We start from the raw sequence: 6,888 nt of genomic DNA, 5'->3' as shown, positions 1-6,888 counted from the left end.
TCTCTCTCTCTCTCTCTCTCTCTTTTTTTCTCTCTCTCTCCTCCAAACCTCCCTTCTTTTACGTCTCCTTCTCTCCATCTATCCTTCTATCAATCTCTCATTCTTATTTAAAAATTCATCAGTCACATAATTCATACACCAATATTCCTCCAAATCTTCATCATCACCATCATTTCATCTAACATTAGAGGGGGGGGGGGGGGGGTTTTGGTTTGCGAAGTTCTAGCTTCGCCCGGGCCTTCTAGATATGGCCCGGCCTGTGTCAGCTTTTTTTACGGCTGTCTCATTGAGTTGTCTGACACTCGGTGCTTACCGTGGCGGCGGGATTGCCAGCAAGCGCTCCTGCCGCCATGGTGTAAGCATTTCGCATAGCCTCTTTACCAGCACGGCGGCTGTTGTGGGCGGTCCATGTCTCAGGAATTGTGTATGGTTACAATTTTCTAGGTAGTGGACTAGTGTGGCGTTCGGCTCGCCGCAGTGCTTGCAGCACCATTCATCGCGTTCGATTGTTGGGATAATCTGCCATGCACAGTGGTAACCTAGGCGCATTCTGTGAAGAATGACTTCGGTACCTCTGTTGCTTACTTCAGAGAGTGCCAGTGGTTCAGAGCCTGTGGCGTCTGAGTACCAGCTGGCCGAGGGGGAGGTTCTCGTTTCCTCTCTGTGGAGCTGCCGTAGGAAGGTACGACCGACCAAGGCACACTTCTCCATAAGTAATTTTCGGCTCGGTTTTATCGTCATGGGACTTGGGGGCATACCCCTGCCAGCGGCAGCTAGTCTGTCAGCAAGCTCGTTCCCTCTGATGCCGATGTGGCTTGGGACCCAATTGATGATAATTCTTCTACCCTGAGCAAGAATTCTCTGTGCCATTGTGAGAATCGTGGTCAGTAGGTAGATGTTGTCTGTGGGTGAGCTGTGCTGAAGACAGTCAATGGCTGCCCTGGAGTCTGTGTGTATGACCACGTGTCCTTCCCTTAGGGACGCGTGGCCTAGGGCTCCCATGATTGCAACTGCCTCTGCCTGTAGCGAGGAGGCGTTGTCTGTTACCCTCATGGATCGCGTGGCATCCCTAGCTGCAAAGCCGGCGCCTGCAGTGTGGCTCAAGGGATCGACCGATCCATCCGTGTAGTATGTTCTACTACCCGGAGGAGTGATGGCTGCAATGACCCTGTGGGCTTCTGCCTTTAGGCTAGGCATGGGGTATAGGCTCTTTTTCATTGACAGGTTCATTATGTTGAACTCTATCAGGCTCAGTGCCCACGGCGGGGCTTCGGCAAAGTCGGGGTGGGGGGAGTCCATGCCCTTAGCAAGAAGCTGTTCTTTGAGCTGATGGCGTATCAACACCCTGGCTGTATGAGACAGCCAGGAGTTGTTTGCAACGAGCTCGTTGTCTTGTTCGAGGCATCTGACTAATTTTTGTCTTAGGCTTGTGTTCCTGGGAGCCTGGATGACCTTTGACAGAAATTGTGTTGCTGTTAGATCGATTCGTGAGTCCAGGGGGAGAAGGTTTGCCTCCATCAGGAGGTTGAGGACCTTCGTCCACCTCGGGGCACCCAGAATGATCCTGGCAGCTTCATTTTGGACTGTTTCTAATTTGTCTGTGTGCTTTTTCTTTGCAGCAATTAGAGCGACTGAGGCATAGTCCACAATGGGCCGGACAGCATGTACATAGAATGATCTTAGTACTTTGTGTCTGGCCCCTATGCGTCTCCCAGTCATTGCTCTCATGACAGACAGTCTTGCTTTGGTTCGGTCAACCAGGTACTGGACCTCCTTATGGAAGGAGAGGGTCCGGTCTATCCTTACCCCAAGGTATAGGTAGTCCTTGACCCATTCTAATTCCACTCCCTGGATTTTCAGTCTTGTGCCTCGAACTCTCTGTCTTAAAACCATGGCTTTGGATTTGGCAGCAGAGATCTTTAGTCCCGTCCTACAACACTCCTCTGACACGAGGTCCAGACAACGCTGGGCTTTATTCTGGCTGCGTGGTCCAGTGGAGGTGATAGCGAGATCGTCTGCATACGAGATGATCTGGCACCCCACTGGGAGGTTTATGTTGAGGATACAGGACATTAAAGTGTTGAATAGGGCTGGACTGAGAACCCCACCCTGTGGCGTTCCATTTTCGAGCGGCATGTGCTGCGATAGGTGACCCTGGAATTTGACATTGGCAGTCCTGTTCCTGAAGTAGTCACCTATCCAAGCCAAGAGCTTTCCTCTGATTCCCTTCTGGATCAGGCTTTCCTGAATGGCAAGCGGACTTGCCAGTTCAAAAGCCTTCTCCAGGTCAAGGAATACCACCACAGCTGGGCCCTTGCTGATTGTGCTTAAGAGCGTGGCTAAGCTGTGTGCTGTGCCCATGCCCCTTGTGAACCCGTGAAGGTGTTCGTGCGGGGGTCCCGTTTTCCATTGAAGCCGGTTTAGTACCATCCTCTCAGCCGTCTTGGCCAGGCAGCTGAGCAGAGAGATGGGGCGGTACTTCCCCGGCTCCTTTGGTTTTGGGACGGGAACTATGGTAGCCCTCTTCCAACTCTGGGGTAGAGTGGAAGTTTCCCAGGACTTGTTGATGAGTTGCAAGAGTGCACGCTCACCTGCTAGTCCTAGGTGGGAGATAATGGGGTACGAGATCCCATCAGAGCCCGGGGCTGTGTTGGAACTGGTTTTATAGGCTTTCCTTAGTTCCCTCAGAGAAAAGATAACGTCTGAGTTATCGGGTTCGGCTGCCCTTTCTCTGATCTGAGCGTGTCTGTCTGGCTGTAGACGCTCTTGTCTTGCCCTCAGCTCGGCTGGCAGACTGTTGCTGCTCGTTCTCGCAGAGAACTCGTGCGCCAGTCTGTTAGCCTCTGCTTGGGGGTCGTGATGGGTGCACCTCGGGGCTGAGCGGCTGGTAGCTCGCTTGACCCGTTGCCACAGCTCTGAAAGGGTGGTTTGGTGGTCGAAGGACTCACACCATTCCAGCCACTTTTCCTGCCTGACTCTGTTGGCAGTTTCCTTGGCATCCGTGACAGCTTCCCTTAGGAGGGATAGGTTGTCAGGGGTTCTTTGCCTTCGGAATAGTTTTCGGCACATGTTCACCCTGTGGTTGACCTCCCTGATCTCGTCATTGAAGTACCAGGCGTCTTTGTGACTTCTGGACCCAGGCCGAGTTTTGGGTATGGTCTGTGAGGCTGCTTCATTAATGGCGTTTAGCAGGCTGGCTTCGAGCACTTCCACATTTTCGCTTTGTGGGGGATTGTTGCATCTCAGACAGAGGGCCAAGGCGTTTTGAAACGCCTGCCAGTTGGCCTTGTCTGTTTTCCATCTTGGATTTGGTCTTAGGATTTCGGCTGGGCCAGCATCCATGAGGGTAGTTATAGTGCCGTAATGGTCACTTGTGACGGTCTCATCGACACACCAGCCAATCCTCCCCACCAGAGTCGCAGTGGCCAGGGTGAGGTCTAGGACCCCTCCTCTGACATGCGTTGGCTCTTGGGTGTTGAGGAGAGCGATCTCAGGGAATGTCTCTAGCACGTCGGCTATGTGATAGCCGGCCGCATCCGGTGCCCGGCAGGGAGCCAGGATGGGGTGGTGTGCATTGAAGTCTCCCCCTATGATCACTCGGTCGTGTGCAGCAGAAGCACAGACCTGGCTAATGTCTAAGCTTTTACAGCGTGGCCGGCTGTACACATTGTACAGGTGAACCTCGACGGCAAGGGATTCAACATCATCTCCACAGTGCGATGCATCGGCTATTGCGGAGCAGGGGATTGTTGCTCTCACAAGGGTGATCAAGCCTCTCTTGCCAGGTGTTCGTGGCAGTGTGAAGGCATGGTACCCTGAGAAGCGAACAGTGTCCACTGTTAATGTCTCCTGGAGCATGACAATGTCAATGTTCCTTGATCGCACTACTGCTTGGAGAAAAGCGTTCTTTGCAGAGAAGCTATTGATGTTCCACTGTAGGATGCTTAGATGGTGTGTCATGATGTTACTCAGTGATAGTTACATCAGAGACATCGTCGGAGTCTGACAACTCCATTGCGAGGTCCTCGCTGGTTGAGGGCTCCTCGTCTGTTGTCAGGCTATCCTTGGGTCCACTGGGGGGTGGAGAGCCTTTGGTAGCTCTGACTTTGGTTGGTTCGGCTTTTCTCTCAGGCTTTTTCTTGGCTGGCCTTGCTGGCCTTGCCTGGGCAAGGTCAGCGTGATCTGGCTCTGGCTGCACAGATTCAGCCTGTTTTGGCTCTGCCTGTGAAGGCATGGCCTGGTTTGGAGTGGGGAGGGGAGTCTCGTCCTGGGGTGAGGGTGAGGCTGGTTTTTCTCTAGCCAGCTTTCTTCCCTTCAGGGCTGCGACAGTCTGGGTCATTGCCGTCATGGCGACCGAAACTGCCTTCTCGGCCTCCTCACTCGACCTCCCCAGGGCTGTTGCTACTGCTGTGACAACAGCAGTTAACAGGAGAGTCATATCGTCCTCGTCAAAGAGGAGATGATCATCTGTTGGGGAGGTTTTTGTGGTGCTCTTAGAAACTTTTTTCTTTAGTTTCTTTTTCTGCACCTTTGGCATTGTCGGAAACTCCTTTTTGTTGGAGACATCCGGTGTCGGCTGGGGGGCGGCTTCCTTCCTCTTAGGAGGTCGGGGGGCCTTTTCGCTTTTGTTCCTTCCCCAGACATGGGTGCCCGGTGGGGCAGGAACAAAGTCTGATCGGTTTTGAGCAACCTCTTGTCGCCTGAGGGCCGCCTTTTTCCTGACAGAGCAAGTCAGGCTCCAGGCATGATGCTTCTTGGCACAGTTGGGACATTTGGCTGTTGTGTCCCTCTTTTCCTCTTTGTATGCCTTGAGGCATACCTCTGTGTTGTGTGCCTTGCTACAGACACCACATTTAGGCTTGGCTGTACAGTTAGCCTTGTGGTGACCGTATTTCTGGCACTTGAAACACCGAAGTGGTTCTGGCACATACGTTCGAAGGTTGTAGGTGCCCCAGTTACCCAGATCAAGGGTAGTGGTTGGGGCACCTTTCATGGTCACCAGGACTTGCCTGGTTGGGGTCTTCCCCTTCGACATTCGGGAAGCCTGCACGACCTGTGGGTGTGAAGCGATCAGCTCCACATCGTACGAGACTGAGAAGCCAAGTAGCACCATCTTGGTTCTCTTTTCCTCGGGAATTAGTGGGGAAAGACTCACTTTTCTCCCATCAGTTAGCTCCTTCGTTTCCCGGAGGAAATTTTAAAGGGAGCTTTATCTTTGGGCATTATGATTCATGCCTGATTCGGCGGACCCGGATCGACAAACCCGGGAATTTTTCCGTTGCAACTCCAATGCCCGACCAATTGGTAGGCATTGTCGAAGCCTTCAGGTTTAGGTGGCACTTTGAACTGGGTGAAGCGTTTTGGGGGGTCCCGACTCTTCATCAGAGTTTGGTATCCGGCCTCGGACGTTCGGCCCGCCCCTTTTGGCTTTCGGGCTTGTTTGAGGAGGGAGGAGCTGATGCGGCTGGTTCAGCCTGCTCTCCCCTCTCAGTTCGGGGAGGCCGTCTGTGAACTAGGGGCCTCCCTGGCCCTTTGCTGTGGCCTGGAGAGGCCAGGTCGCGAGTCAAGGGTCTTTGATATTTGGTGGACAGGACCCCTTTGGGTTCGGTTCTTGTCCACCTTAAACAGCGGGGTGGGCAGTGTCCTCCTGTCTTTGGGGCTTCTTTGCCACCGGAAGGGGGCTATGACTTAATGGTGACTACCGTGGTCTGGGCCTTGCGCGGTTCGTCAACTGTAAGTTCAGTCTGTGGGGGGTGTTTGATTGTTTTTTCCATGAATTGGTAAGTGCTTCATCCTCTCACGCCCCCACCCACCACGGAGTCCAACAAGGGGAAGCTGAGTGTCAGAACCAGTGTCTAACAGCAACAGGAGTGATGAGAGGATATACGCAGCCAATAGCCATTGTGACGGCACTCACGGACCATTGTGAGTGCCAATGGCGGCATGACTGCTTGACCCTAGCCTCCCGGGGGAGACCAGCCGATTGACCGTGACCGGGCCGGGATCAGGCCGCCTGTCTTGCTGGAATAGAGGACCAAAGAGGCGTGTTGCTAGCCGCAGGGCGTACTCGTTCACGGCATCGCTCAACCTCCAGGACTCCCGTCTCCACAGCGCACAAGGCTGCCACGCACGGCAAACGCGTGGGTAGATGTAAACCCCTGGGGAGAGACCAGAGGGGATGCCCTTCCACCTACAAGCACATTGTTTGGAGCCTTTTTGTCCCGCCTCTGAGGCCCGCCACCCAAAGGTTGCTTCACCGCATTGGGAAGAGGGTCTTGCACTTTACCGGCAGTTCCCTTCATCCCTCTGAAGCAACCACCCAAAGGGGGTTTTTTCACTCAGTGAGGAAGGAAAGGACCTGTGTCTTTTTAAAGTAGTTCCCCCTTTTAAAACAGCCACCCAAAGGTTGTTTCACCTCAGTGAGGGAAGGGAGGTTTTGCGTTCTTGTCAGGCATTCCCTTTCGTTCCCCTGAAGCTACCACCCAAGGTTGTTTCACCTCAGTGAGGGAAGGAAAGGACCTGTGTCTTATCGAAGTGGTTCACCCTTCCCTCTAAAACAGCCACCAAAGGCTGTTTCACCTCAGTGAGGGACGGGAGGTTTTGCGTTTTGCAGGCAGTTCTTACATTCCTCTGAAGCACCACCCAAAGGTTGTTTCACCTCAGTGAGGAAGGAAAGGACCTGTGTCTTTTCAAAGTGTTTCCCCCTTCCCTCTGAAGCAGCCATCCAAAGGCTGTTTCACCTCAGTGAGGGAAGGGGGGTTTTGTCCTTTTTGTCAGCTGGTTCCTTTCATCCCTCTGAAGCAACCATCCAAAGGTTGTTTCACCTCAGTGAGGGGGGGGGGCGGTACTCGAAAACCATTCCGGACGTCTAGACGGGAGCGGTCGCCT

The sequence above is a fragment of the Penaeus chinensis genome, chromosome 40, assembly GCF_019202785.1.
Source record: "Penaeus chinensis breed Huanghai No. 1 chromosome 40, ASM1920278v2, whole genome shotgun sequence".
Lineage (NCBI taxonomy): Eukaryota > Metazoa > Arthropoda > Malacostraca > Decapoda > Penaeidae > Penaeus > Penaeus chinensis.
The sequence above is the reverse complement of the archived record's forward strand: the minus strand, read 5'-3'. Positions refer to the sequence as shown.